The 15,305-nt window shown below is 44.6% G+C and overlaps 1 long non-coding RNA gene across 1 annotated transcript; it reads left to right on the top strand.

Moving 5' to 3' along the window:
* The first annotated feature begins 9,841 nt into the window (after window positions 1–9,841).
* LOC123049244 (uncharacterized) lies at window positions 9,842–11,685 on the top strand. Its single transcript, XR_006423513.1, has 3 exons — window positions 9,842–10,320; window positions 10,411–11,012; window positions 11,165–11,685. It is a non-coding gene; the product is annotated as an uncharacterized lncRNA (long non-coding RNA).
* The last annotated feature ends 3,620 nt before the right edge of the window (window positions 11,686–15,305 follow it).

Here is a 15,305-nt window from a genome sequence, read left to right as displayed (position 1 = left end):
ACCAAGGGAATAATTAATTTAAGAGAAGCTTTTAATGATAAGATCTACATCGTGTCCATGGGCATGAACACAAAGTTCAAGGTCGACTCCCACTTCTCCAATGCATAACCTTGCATTCACTTCTCACATTCGATGAAGTTGTATGGTAGAAAATTATCTGGTAAAATACCAGAAGGGTATGGCTTGTGAAAACCTTTGGGTTCTTACGGTTTTTAGGGAAGGTATAGGTTCAATCCATCGGGGCATCTTAGAAACATATACCTCAAACTTCAGGAGTAAATAACACAAGCTCGAAAGGAGAGCATTGTTGACAAAGCATAGGATACAATTTACCAAAGGCATTATGCATCCGAGAAAAGACTCACAAAGTTATTGAATATGAAGGACGTCGTCGGATAAAATCCAACAAGGTTCTGATGGTCCATAAGGGATCTGGTGTGAGCATCGGTACTCAACCAAAAGAAAAAGCATGTAAGTAGATCAGATGATAGAAACAACTGACTACTTCAGAGCTCATTTGCAAAAGAATTATGAATTCCAAGACAAGGGATCAGAAGCAATGCTCTGATTAGGGATGGATAAGCTGAATAGCCTTAGGGGTACAAACGACGACGATTTGATTGGTCGAGATCTAGCTCATGTTAAAAATGATGTCTAAGCCGGAAGGATGAATTCTAGGATCTGCTTGAGGATTGCGAGCATTTGCAACATATTGAATCAATGGACTCAAAAAGATAATGACAAAGGGTGCCAGTAAGATTTCGAGACTTATGGGATTAATCATAATGCTAGTAAGCAAGAATTTCAAGAGCAATAGGCTCCTGAGGATTTTCGGAAGATCGAATGGTATTCTGAACACTTTTGTGATATACTTGAATCAACTGGGGATGAGCGGATACTCAACAAAGGGAATTTCGGGGTATCTTGTAATAACAAGATCAACTGGGAAACATTGTATGAATGGTGAGTATACGTGGTTATCTATAGGAGTTTATCGATGAAAGGGAATTGCAAAAGCGATGAACACAAGTTCTCGGGTTAACAGCGGAGAGTATCTTCAGGGTCTTCACGTGCAGCAGACGATCATCGGTAATAAGGGGCTCTCCGGGTGAATGTGAGAACGAGATCCTAATGTTAGATTTAGCAAAATTTACTTAACCCGAATAGAAGAGAGATCAGAGTCCCAGAGTATAGACAAGGAGTAAAAGATCCTAATACTACCCAATGGCGACGTGGGCCCGTAAGCCACACAGCCATGTTAGTAAAAGTTTTTCAATGACTAAACTCGACTTCGGCCAAGGAGTTGGAAAGGGGGATTCCTACAGGCAGTCGGCTCTGATACCAACTTGTGACGCCCCCGATTTGACCGTACACTACTCATGCACGCAAATGTGTACGATCAAGATCAGGGACTCACGGGAAGATATCACAACACAACTCTAAAACATAAATAAGTCATACAAGCATCATAATACAAGCCAGGGGCCTCGAGGGCTCGAATACAAGTGCTCGATCACAGACGAGCCAGGGGAAACAACAATATCTGAGTACAGACTTAAGTTAAACAAGTTTGCCTTAAGAAGGCTAGCACAAACTGGGATACAGATCGAACGAGGCGCAGGCCTCCTGCCTAGGGTCCTCCTAACTACTCCTGGTCGTCGTCAGCGGGCTCCACGTAGTAGTAGGCACCTCCAGTGTCGTAGGAGTCATCGTCGACGGTGGCGTCTGGCTCCTGGACTCCAGCATCTGGTTGCGACAACCAGGTAGAAAGGAAAGGGGGAAAAGAGGGAGAGAAGCAACCGTGAGTACTCATCCAAAGTACTCGCAAGCAATGAGCTACACTACATATGCATGGGTATATGTGTAAAGGGCCATATCAGTGGACTGAACTGCAGAATGCCAGAATAAGAGGGGGATAGCTAATCCTGTCGAAGACTACGCTTCTGGCCATCTCCATCTTGCAACATGTAGAAGAGAGTAGATTGAAGTCCTCCAAGTAGCATCGCATAGCATAATCCTACCCGGCGATCCCCTCCTCGTCGCCCTGTTAGAGAGCGATCACCGGGTTGTATCTGGCACTTGGAAGGGTGTGTTTTATTAAGTATCCAGTTCTAGTTGTCATAAGGTCAAGGTACAACTCCGGGTCGTCCTTTTACCGAGAGACACGGCTATTCGAGTAGATAAACTTCCCTGCAGGGGTGCACCACATAACCCAACACGCTCGATCCCATTTGGCCGGACACACTTTTCTGGGTCATGCCCAGCCGCGGAAGATCAACACGTCGCAGCCCCACCTAGGCTCAACAGAGAGGTCAACACGTCGGTCTAAATCCTATGCGCGCAGGGGTCTGGGCCCATCGCCCATTGCACACCTGCATGTTGCGTGCGCGGCCGGAAGCAGACCTAGCCTAGCAGGCGTTCCAGTCCAATTCGGCGCGCGCCGCTCCGTCGCTGACGTCAAGAAGAGCTTCGGCTGATACCACGACGTCGAGTGCCCATAACTGTTCCCGCGTAGTTGGTTAGTGCGTATAGACCAAATGGCCAGACTCAGATCAAATACCAAGATCTCGTTAAGCGTGTTAAGTATCTGTGAACGCCGATCAGGGCCAGGCCCACCTCTCTCCTAGGTGGTCTCAACCTGCCCTGTCGCTCCGCCACAAAGTAACAGTCGGGGGCCGTCAGGAACCCAGGCCCACCTCTACCGGGATGGAGCCACCTATCCTTTCAGCCCCCTCATCAGAATCACTTGCGGGTACTCAACGAGCCGACCCGACTTTAGTCACCACATGTGTCATGTATATAAAGTATATAGTATATACCCGTGATCACCTCCCGAAGTGATCACGGCCCAGTAGTATAGCATGGCAGACGGACAAGAGTGTAGGGCCACTGATGGAACACTAGCATCCTATACTAAGCAGTAGGATGGCAGGTAAGGGTAACAACTGTAGCAACAATGACAGACTATGCAGCAGAATAGGATTAACGAAAGCAGTAACATGCTACACTACTCTAATGCAAGCAGTAGAGAGAAGAATAGGCGATATTTGGTGATCAGGGGGGGCTTGCCTGGTTGCTCTGGCAAGTAGGAGGGGTCGTCAACTCCGTAGTCGAACTGGGCAGCAGCAGCATCGGTCTCGTAGTCTACCGGAGAGAAGAGGGGGAAGAAACAGTAAATACAATGCAAGCATAAGCATGACGATGCGTGACATGACAATGAGCGGTACTAGGTGTGCCCTAACGCGGCAGTAGGTGGTACCGGCGAAGGGGGGGGACAACCGGGAAAGTATTCCCGATGTTTCGCATTTTCGAACAGATGAAACGGAGGGGAAATTTGCGAGTTCGATATGTTAGGGATGTGTGGCGGACGAACGGGATGCGTATCCGGATTCGTCTCATCGTTCTGAGCAACTTTCATGTACAAAGTTTTTCCATCCGAGCTACGGTTTATTTTATATTGAATTTTAAAGATTTAAATCATTTTTAGAATTTAATAAATTAATTTAATTCGAAATTTAATTAATGCATCAGCATGACGTCAGCAGTCAACGTTGACCGTTGACCTGGTCAACCTGACAGGTGGGTCCCACCTGTCAGGGGCTGTTAGCTAATTAACAGTAGTTAATTAGGTTAATTAATCTTAATTAGTTAATATTAACAGGATTAATTAAGTTAATTAATTATCTTAATTAATTATCTTTATTATTTATGTATTTATTTATTTATTTATATTAATTTAATTTTTTTTCTAAAATCATTTTTTTATTATAACATTCCAGTGGCTGGGCCCCACTTGTATGTGGCCATGGGGGCCTTAGCGGGCGTGTGGGCGTTGCGGGTGCGGGCGTAGGGCGCCGCAGGCAAGGCGCCCGTCGGGGCGGACCAGAACGCGACGGGGCGGGCACTCGCCGGCGTGTGGTGACAGGTGAGGCCCAACGCGAGGCCCCGACGCCACCGGCAGCACGGGCGCGTGTGCGATGAGTGCAGCGGCGAGCGGGGAGAGGCAGAGCGGCGTGGGGAAGGGGGCGGCCAGGGGCAGCGGTGGCGGACGCCGATGGAGCCGCGAGCAGAGGCGTATGGGGAGGCGGGCGCGCGTGCGCGTGGCCGCGGCCAAGGACGGAGGAGGGCGGCCAATCAATGCAGGGGCACGCCCCTGGGCATGCGTGGGCGGCAGTCAAGGGCGCACGGGTGGCAGGGATGCCTCGGGCGCGGGCAGGCGTGGCAAGGAGCAGGGGCGCGTCGACGCTTGCGCGCGTGGCGAGGCGGGGCAGTGGTTACGCAAGCGGGGCGACGGCCGGGCGTGCGAGCGCGTGGCATGTACATGGGGATGAGGGGAAAGTAGGAGGAGGCCGGGGGCCTCACCGGGCGGGCGTAGGGTACGGGCAGCGAGGGTCGAGGTGGGGGATGGGGACGACACGACGTGGAGGAGGCAGACCGACAAGGTTGCTCCGGCGACGTCGTCGTGCGGCTAGGGCGAGGCGGCGTCGGGCGGCGAGCGGCGGCCTCCAGGGTCGGGGAGGTGACGAGGCGGTCCGGCGAGAAGGTGGCGTCCGCGAGGTGGTGGTGAGACGAGGCGGCGACGTCGGAGGCTGGCGCGGCGGCGACCGTGGGGTCGGGCGCCGTGGGGGGTTCCTTCCCCCGATCCCGATCTGGATCGGGGAAGGGGAGAGAGACGTGGGGGAGGAGTGGGGGTGTGCGGTTGTGGGCTAGGGTTTCGGGGGTATGGGTGGATAAGGGAGTGAGGGGGGAGTGGGTGGCCGGTTGGGCCAGGTGGGGCGGCCTGGTGGCCTGCTGGGCCGTGGCCCAGTTGGGCCGGGGGTTTGCCCCTTTGTTTTCCCTTTTTTTCTTTTGTTTACTTTTCCTGTTAATTAGTTTTGCTATTTTATTTACTACACATTTTTGTTTTGTTCATTATAAAAACAGCACCTAATGTAGTATTACTAGTTATACCACTGCTAATACTAGTTAGGCATTTAATTAAAAATAGTTTGTAACCTTATATCTTAAAAGGTATTTAATTAATTGTTCTAGTTGCTATTTTAGTTAATTTAGAGCATTTAAATATTTTATAAACATGTGGTCTCTCCACCATTACTACTTACGATTTATTTGACACAACCCGGACATTTTAGTTTTAGTTTTTGAAAACTTTTGTTGTTTGCCTTTAATTCAATTTGAAGTTGGATCAGTTTTGAATTAACGCAAGATTAACAAGAGTAATCGAAGTGACATGGCATCATTACCAGAGGGTTACTGTAGCTTGATTACCCGACCGTCACATAAACCTCCTTATATCTTCCTCAAAACAGCCACCATACCTACCTATTATGGCATTTCCATAGCCATTCCGAGATATATTGCCATGCAACTTTCCACCGTTCTGTTTATTATGACACACTCATCATTGTCATATTGCTTTGCATGATCATGTAGTTGACATCGTATTTGTGGCAAAGCCACCGTTCATAATTTTTCATACATGTCACTCTTGATTCATTGCTATCCTGGTATACCGCCGGAGGCATTCATATAGAGTCATACCTTGTTCTAGTATCGAGTTGTAATCATTGAGTTGTAAATAAATAGAAGTGTGATGATCATCATTCATAGAGCATTGTCCCAATAAAAAAAAGAGAGAAAGGCCAAATAAAAAAAGAAAAGGCCCATAAAAAAGGAGAAAATAAAAAGGGACAATGCTACTATCCTTTTTTTCACACTTGTGCTTCAAAGTAGCACCATGATCTTCATGATAGAGAGTCTCTTGTTTTGTCACTTTCATATACTAGTGGGAATTTTTCATTATAGAACTTGGCTTGTATATTCCAACAATGGGCTTCCTCAAATGCCCTAGGTCTTCGTGAGCAAGCAAGTTGGATGCACACCCACTTAGTTTCTTTTGTTGAGCTTTCATGCATTTATAGTTCTAGTGCATCCGTTGCATGACAATCCCTACTCCTTGCATTAACATCAATCGACGGGCATCTCCATAGCTCATTGATTAGCCGCGTTGATGTGAGACTTTCTCCTTTTTTGTCTTCTCCACATAACCCCCATCATTATATTCTATTCCACCCATAGTGCTATATCCATGGCTCATGCTCATGTATCGCGTGAAGGTTGAAAAAAGTTTGAGATTACTAAAGTATGAAACAATTGCTTGGCTTGTCATCGGGGTTGTGCATGATGAGAGCATTCTTGTGTGACGAAAATGGAGCATGACTAAACTATATGATTTTGTAGGGATGAACTTTCTTTGGCCATGTTATTTTGAGAGGACATAATTGCTTAGTTAGTATGCTTGAAGTATTATTACTTTTATGTCAATATTAAACCTTTATCTTGAATCTTTCGGATCTGAATATTCATACCACAATTAGGAGAATTACATTGAAATTATGCCAAGTAGCATTCCACATCAAAAATTCTTTTTTTATCATTTACCTACTCGAGGACGAGCAGGAATTAAGCTTGGGGATGCTTGATACGTCTCCAACGTATCTATAATTTTTTATTGTTCCATGCTATATTATATTCTGTTTTGGACATTAATGGGCTTTATTATACACTTTTATATTGTTTTTGGGACTAACCTATTAACCGGAGGCCCAGCCCAGAATTGCTGTTTTTTTGCCTATTTCAAAGTTTCGCAGAAAAAGAATATCAAACAGAGTCCAAACGGAATGAAACCTTCGGGAACATGATTTTCGGAACGAACGTGATCCAGAGGACTTGGACCCTACGTCAAGACATCAATAAGGAGGGCGCGAGGTAGGGGCGCGCCTACCCCCCTGGGCGCGCCCTCCACCCTCGTGGGCCCCACGTTGCTCCACCGACGTACTTCTTCCTCCTATATATACCTACGTACCCCCAAACTACCAGATACGGAGCCAAAAACCTAATTCCACCGCCGCAACCTTCTGTACCCGTGAGATCCCATCTTGGGGCCTTTTCCGGAGCTCCGCCGGAGGGGCATCGATCACGGAGGGCTTCTACATCAACACCATAGCCTCTCCGATGATGTGTGAGTAGTTTACCTCAGACCTTCGGGTCCATAGTTATTAGCTAGATGGCTTCTTCTCTCTTTTTGGATCTCAATACAATGTTCTCCCCCTCTCTCGTGGAGATCTATTCGATGTAATCTTCTTTTGCGGTGTGTTTGTTGAGACCGATGAATTGTGGGTTTAGGATCAAGTTTATCTATGAACAATATTTGAATCTTCTCTGAATTCTTTTATGTATGATTGGTTATCTTTGCAAGTCCCTTTGAATTATTAGTTTGGTTTGGCCTACTAGATTGATCTTTCTTGCAATGGGAGAAGTGCTTAGCTTTGGGTTCAATCTTGCGGTGTCCTTTCCCAGTGACAGTAGGGGCAGCAAGGCACGTATTGCATTGTCGCCATCAAGGATAACAAGATGGGGTTTATATCATATTGCATGAGTTTATCCCTCTACATCATGTCATCTTATTTAAAGTGTTACTCTGTTCTTATGAACTTAATACTCGAGATGCATGCTGGATAGCGGTCGATGTGTGGAGTAATAGTAGTAGATGCAGGCAGGAGTCGGTCTACTTGTCTCGGATGTGATGCCTATATACATGATCATACCTAGATATTCTCATAACTATGCTCAATTCTGTCAATTGCTCAACAGTAATTTGTTCACCCACCATAATACTTATGCTCTTGAGAGAAGCCACTAGTGAAACCTATGGCCCCCGGGTCTATTTTCCATCATATTAATCTTCCAACACTTAGCTATTTTTATTGCCTTTTATTTTACTTTGCATCTTTATCATAAAAATACCAAAAATATTATCTTATCATATCTATCAGATCTCACTCTCGTAAGTGACTGTGAAGGGATTGACAACCCCTTTATTGCGTTGGTTGCGAGGATTTATTTGTTTGTGTAGGTGCGAGGGACTCGTGCGTGGCCCCCTACTGGATTGATACCTTGGTTCTCAAAAACTGAGAGAAATACTTACGCTACTTTGCTGCATCACCCTTTCCTCTTCAAGGGAAAACCAACGCAGTGCTCAAGAGGTAGCATGCACTCAGTTATGCCGTTGGAGTTGATGGACTCATTCATCTTCCAAGCTTCCGCTATTATCTTATTTAGATGGCCTTAAGCCATATTATTGTATTAAGTTCTCTTTTGAGACATTCGATGTAATAAGTGTGTGATTGCACTCTGTTATCTCTACTCCTAATGGAGCAGTTGGTAGTCTCGCTTCCAGGTTTTTTTTAGTCCCACCTTTCATGGTTTTTTTGGGTACCTCCTCCCACCTCTGACTTATCCACCAGAAACCGAAAAAACCTCCTCCTGAGGCCCCAACCCGCACCCATCCACGTACCAAAAAAATAGACCTACGAAGGTTAACCAACGAAAAAAGACCTACCAAGATTAACCAGCGAAAAAAAACCTAATGGAGGAGTTGGTAGTCCGGTACGGTTTATTTTCAACACTTTCCTAATGACAAAAGATCACGGATCTAACTTTCCTAGCTTAGCCAAATCAACGAATCTCTTTCATAAATGCAATTTTCTTTAGGAAACAAATAATAGATTCTTTCCTACCTTAGCCAAATCAACGGATCTCTTCCATTAATGCAATTTGCTTTAGGAAACAAATAATAGATTCTTTCCTACCTTAACCAAATCAGTGAATTTCTCTCATTAATGCAATTTGCTTTAGGAAATAAATAATAGATTTTCAGGAAACAAATAATGGGTTTAATACGGTTTATTTTCAACACTTTCCTAATGACAAAAGATCACGGATCTAACTTTCCTAGCTTTGCCAAATCAACGAATCTCTTTCATAAATGCAATTTGCTTTAGGAAACAAATGATAGATTCTTTCCTACCTTAGCCAAATCAACGGATCTCTTCCATTAATGCAATTTGCTTTAGGAAACAAATAATATATTCTTTCCTACCTTAACCAAATCAACGGATCTCTTCCATTAATGCAATTTGCTTTAGGAAACAAATAATAGATTCTTTCCTACCTTAACCAAATCAATGAATTTCTCTCATTAATGCAATTTGCTTTAGGAAATAAATAATAGATTTTCAGGAAACAAATAATGGATTTAATACGGTTTATTTTCAACACTTTCGTAATGACAAAGATCACGGATCTAACTTTCCTAGCTTAGCCAAATCAACGAATCTCTTTCATAAATGCAATTTGCTTTAGGAAACAAATGATAGATTCTTTCCTACCTTAGCCAAATCAACGGATCTCTTCCATTAATGCAATTTGCTTTAGGAAACAAATAATAGATTCTTTCCTACCTTAACCAAATCAGTGAATTTCTCTCATTAATGCAATTTGCTTTAGGAAATAAATAATAGATTTTGAGGAAACAAATAATGGATTTAAAGAAATTCATAGGTAAACCATCTCTACTACTTATTAAACAAGAAAACATGTACATCGCTAAGTGTACCCAGCCTAACGTACACATAACAACATAGCTCAATTATAACCACACGATCAGAATCACTTAATTTAATCTAATCCAGAGCCAAAAACGCGCTTAGCAATTTGCCTGGGCGGACGAAACCTCTGCCATACCAAACGTTCCGCGCACCCCGCGTCGACCCCGGTACATCGTTTCCTAATCCAAGGAAAGGAAAACACAATCCGATATCGAAAGATCCCTGAATGCAGGTGAGCGACGCGGTCAACACGGGGAGGCGGCGGCATCTCGAGGGAACGGTGATGGCCAAGTTGTGGGCTCCGGCGGGGCTGCTGTGGATCTGGCGGATGGCAGCAGGATCGGGTCGACGACGGACGGCTCCGGTGAGAGTCGGAGGGACGACGGCGGCGGCTGAGCTCCTCCATGGCCTGCTGCGGTTCCAGGGAGAACAGAAGGAAGGGAGGGGAGGAAGGGCACGGCCAGCAGGCTCTCACCTCTCTTACCTCCATGCCGCCGTCGACACGACCCCCGAGCCTAGACCACGACCCATGCGACGGGACCCCGCTGATGCCGGCGGCGGTGCCGGGTTCCATGATCTATTCGACTTCATGTGTCGAATCATCAAGTCCGCACCAGCACTCCACCGGGCCCCTCAGTGGGATCGGCGTCCGTATCAGCTCCTGCCTCTGCAAGTCAAGGGGTAGGCTGCTCGATCGCATCTCCAAGAGTCCCTCGCCGCCACAACGCCTGCAGTCGCGGACGGCCGTACCTGTCGACGGGAGCGGCTGAGCAGGGGACATCCCGCCGATCCGATGGCGGAAGGGCGAGATAATGGGCAAGTCTACCTCGGGTTGAATCTGGACACCAGCGAGCTCCTTGCAGTAAACCAGGTGCTGGACTTTTGCGTTTTGTTTATCAGGTTTGCACTGTGTGAATCACGCCGGTCCGGCTCTCACCCCTCTCTGACCTCCATGCCGCAGTTGGGCGCTCCTTCGAAACAAGATTATCGTGTCCAGGTATACAGTCCGCCACAAAACTCTCCCGTGCAGTGGGCGTACAGAAGGTACCTTCCTCTCCTGATTTTGTATATGGCAGTGTAGTACTATGTGGTTAACTGAAAACGAAGAGTAAGCAAATTAGTTCCTGTCAGAACAACTGTAGCCGGCATCGCCGCCGTCGCTTATGGAGCTCCACACCATTCCCCAATTGTACGAGAGCATGTTCAATCTTCGCCATTCTATACTATGTGCAAATGGTCAACTCTTTTCCAAACAAGAAGATATGAGGATTAGGCATATATGCCCCATAAGGTAGCTATATTCATGTGTTGTAGTGTGGATTATGGTCACGCTCTGTCTTGGACTGCAGATAGCTAGGTTAACAAAAATGGATACTCTGCATATTTTCTGAATTTTTAGTAAGGTCTACATGAATAAGGTTAGCAGTAGTTCTGACTTGGGGCACTGGTTAATTCTTCACATGCAGGAACGTGGAGAGATGGTGGGCTCCAAGCCCATGGTGATTTTATTGTGCTTGCAGCTTGAGATGTACTTGGTCCAAATGAAAATCATCATTTTGAAGGGTTAGTAGATGATGCACGTATATAGTTAGATCTTAATTTTGTTTATTATTCAAAATGCTTGTACCCACTAGATTTCATTTTTTTACCTTGAAGGAGTATTATATTACTATTATTTGGAATCCACCTTGATCCTCCACTTCTATTTTTCCTAGGCAACTTCGCATGGAATTAGGATCACTTAATAAGGTTCTGGTTTCTTTTTCAAATTCACTTGCTTTATGCATGAACCTATTATAGATTTGTTGGTGTTGATTTGCAGTAAGAGCAAATGTAATATTGTTCTCATCAATTTCTTTCATAGCATGTGTAATGCGTTATAACATCAGTTTCATTGGATTGGAAAAGGTGATAAACATGCAACCATTCTTACTCGATGATATGAATACTTCAGGAGCAATGGTGGCATTTGTTTGCACATTAGTATTCCATTATGTAGTAAAGGATATGGTCTGGTAGTCATTCTTTATCGTTATAGTTATTGTCAAATGGTGGAATATTGCTGCCTAGCAGCTCTGGTTCATGCGTGTGTGAAAAACAATGTAAAATCATTTTTGTTGCTGTAGAATCTCATGAGTCGTATGAAAAAGAAGGCTAGGATATTTATATTTTTTAATTGTTCAGCTGCTTGTGTTACAGATCTGGGCATACCTTTTGTTTGAGATAAATTTGGGCATAAATTGTCACAAATAAATGGGTGGCGTTGGGTCAAGGTTCAGGAACCCAGGGGCATAATGCTTCTTTTGAGCCACATGGGGAGAATTACATCCATGTATTAGAAAAACTAGGTGCCCGCTTAAACAGAAAAAATACAACTCTTGCTGACCGGGAGCTTCATGGTAGTGGCTAGAATTTAATCAGAGATCCATGTACAGGTTGATTGTTATGAAACCATGCGATGGAATCTTGATGTTGACAATGTCCAGAAATCTGATTCGTCGGAGACAAAATCCAACCTTAATTCCCCCATTCAGATCATGAAATATTGGGGTTAACAGTTTGCGATGTAAGATGGGTTGAGATCTGCTATACATTTTAACTTTCTTTTGTTCAAATGTTTTCTTTTGTTTTGAAACCTTAATGTTTTCTGTTGTGGGGTGACAATGTCTGGGTTTATGCTAACAAGCAAGAAAAAGGTTATATGCAATGAGTTCCCAATCTTGAAATATTGAAATATTGAAGCATATCTTGGAACGACGGAGTTCCCAATCTTCATGGTAGATGATGGGACACTGGATGCTGAAGTTGCTTATTGTCTCGCGTAGAACAATAGCATGTCCTTATTTTTTGCTATGTTTTGCCCATGTTGATTACGATGGCATTGTTTTGAACATTCTATCTGTGTTGATAAAAAAGGAGATGATTTGGTATGCCCTCCTTGCAGAGGATCGAGCCTGGTCGGTTGGTTCTTGGTTGGGTGTTGTTGAGACGATCCAAGCCACCAACAATTCGAGCTTGTCTTCATGGTGTGTAATTATATTTAGGTAGGCAAAATCCCCTGATGATAGCCCAAAAAGAAGATTCGGCGTGACATGGAGATAAAGTGTTGCGTGCGGCAGGAAAGAGACAAACATATTCAGAAATCCAAACCACCAGGATGACAGTTGCGAGATGGCGATTGGATGGTGCTGACACATCTTGCTAGCGAGGAGGCTGTTTGCCGAAATTGGACTTCGGATTGTTATAAAATTTCATTTTAGACCAATTCTTGTTAAACATAACATGTTATTGTGACAACTATTATGAAAAAAATTGATTTAGATAATCAAAATGATGAAGAAATTCCTAAACTTACGTGCGCTGCACGTGCACCCTTTCCAATTTGAAGGGCTGCTTATCGGTTTTAAATCTTGAAGTTTGCACGGTCACTAATATGACCATGCTATTTTAGAGTGATAACCTTCATTTCAGGCAGTAATGAAACTTGAAATGCCAGTTGACTAACAGTAATAAACACCAAGAATACTGGTTGATGTTAATGGGAATTATGATTAGCGATGATTCATTTTATGCTCTGGTGGAACGGGTCAAGCCGGTTTGCGCGGTGAGTATTGTCCGTTACTTATTTTCATACTAACTACATATATTGTTTGTGCAGGATGGATATGAGTTGAGAAAGCAGTTTTTATTATACTTGCTAAAACATCGTGGGAATGAAGCTAAAGACAACTTTCCGTATATTGTGAAAGAATTTCTTAAGCGTATAACCTAGATATTAATAATTTTATAATAGATGTTTAGTTGGAACTCCATTAAGTTTGTTACATTGACATGCCGTTAATTTTTCTTTTTGGCAATTTACATTGCAAAAATGTACTTTAATTATTAAATAATTGTGTCTGTGTTATATTGTCCGTACGTGTGAAATTTAACCTGCATTATCTTTATATAACTCTTGCAAACTATTTCAAGAGCCCGTGGCAACGCACGGGCATTGTACTAGTAAATCCTTCAAGTACTGTGTGTGTCAGCATTATCGATCCAGGGATGACATTTATGCACAGAGATTTGACCGTTTGAGGTCGGATCTCTACAAGATGGTATTAGAGCAGACGCTGACTGTAGGACACGACCACTAAGATAAGCCATAGGTCACTCTTCTCTACTCATTTCTGACTCTCCTCCATTTTCCACTCTATAGATGGCGGACCCAAGGAACAAGTTTGCTCAACCGGATGAAGACACACCTTTTAGACGACACTTGAAGGAGGTCACTAGGTACCTGAACATCGGAATACCAGGCTTCACCGGGACCTACATCGCCACTTTACCAGAAGAGGAGCGTTGGATGATCCGACTTCATGTTCCAGGAAGGACATTCACACCAGTTACTGAACCCATAGAGCTTTCCTTTGATGCACCAACCTGGAGTCTAGGAAAGAGCATGGCAGCTCACATCGGCATGGGACGCATCCACGAAGTATACAACAAGGATCTTAAGGACACCATCTACCAGATATGTGGGCGCCGAGATGAGCAATGGGAGATGATCAGCACCAGGAGGGACAAGTCCATTGCAGCCTTCATCTAGGAGTTAAACCAGCACATTCGCCGCCAGGAGAACCAAATGTGCGCCAGCATGATAGATCTGAAGAAGGTGATGACCAGGAACATGGAGCTTGAAGAGGAACTCAAGTCTACACGCGATGGATATGAGGAGGAAATTGTAGTGTACTGGAGAAGAATGAAGACCTGAAGAAGAAGCTAGAGTATTCATGGGAGATCCCGCACCTGAGGAGTACATCCGTTCAGAAGACTATATCATCATCGACGACACCGACTCCGACCCCGATAGTAGTGATGATGATTACGAAGACGAAGCTGGAGCGGATATCATGGAGTCTTCCACCGATCAAAATTTCTAGTCGACCACCATATTATCAGTAGTATTCCCCCATGTATATAGTAGTAGTCCGAGTATTTTGTAACGGTAGTTTGATCGTTTGTATGCCCTTGCTTGAATTGAGTGGTGTGATATGAATGTGTTTGTCTCATGTGCATATGGGTAGTGATTTTCTCTTTAGACCTCATTCTATTCTAATCTCTCCCCTCTAAACCCATCAGATGCCTCTGAGACGTGACCCCGGATTTGTCTTCCCACCAGAGCTCACTCTATTGATCCAACGGTAGAATGATACGTCTCCAACGTATCTATAATTTTTGATTGTTCCATGCTATTATATTATCCATCTAGGATGTTTTATGTGCATTTATATGCTATTTTATATGATTTTTAGGACTAACCTATTAACCTAGAGCCCAGTGCCAGTTTCTGTTTTTTCCTTGTTTTTTAGTATCGCAGAAAAGGAAAACCAAACGGAGTCCGATTGACCTGAAATTCTACGGAGATTGTTTTTGGACCAGAAGAAGCCCACGGAGTACCGGAGAAGGGCCAGAAGAGTCCCGAGGCCACCACGAGGGTGGGGGCGCGCCCCCTACCTTGTGGCCGCCTCGGTAACCCCCCTGACTTGTTCCCCACGCTAAAACCTCTTATATATACAGAAGCCCCCAGAACATAACCTAGATCAGGAGTTCCGCCGCCGCAAGCCTCTGTAGCCACCGAAAACCAATCTAGACCCGTTCCGGAACCCTGCCGGAGGGGGGAACCCTCACCAGTGGCCATCTTCATCATCCCAGCGCTCTCCATGACGAGGAGGGAGTAGTTCACCCTCAGGGCTGAGGGTATGTACCAGTAGCTATGTGTTTGATCTCTCTCTCTCTCTCGTGTTCTTGAGGTGGTACGATCTTGATGTATCGTGAGCTTTGCTATTATAGTTGGATCTTATGATGTTTCTC

The sequence above is a fragment of the Triticum aestivum genome, chromosome 2D, assembly GCF_018294505.1.
Source record: "Triticum aestivum cultivar Chinese Spring chromosome 2D, IWGSC CS RefSeq v2.1, whole genome shotgun sequence".
Lineage (NCBI taxonomy): Eukaryota > Viridiplantae > Streptophyta > Magnoliopsida > Poales > Poaceae > Triticum > Triticum aestivum.
This window is presented reverse-complemented; position numbering and strand designations above follow the sequence as displayed.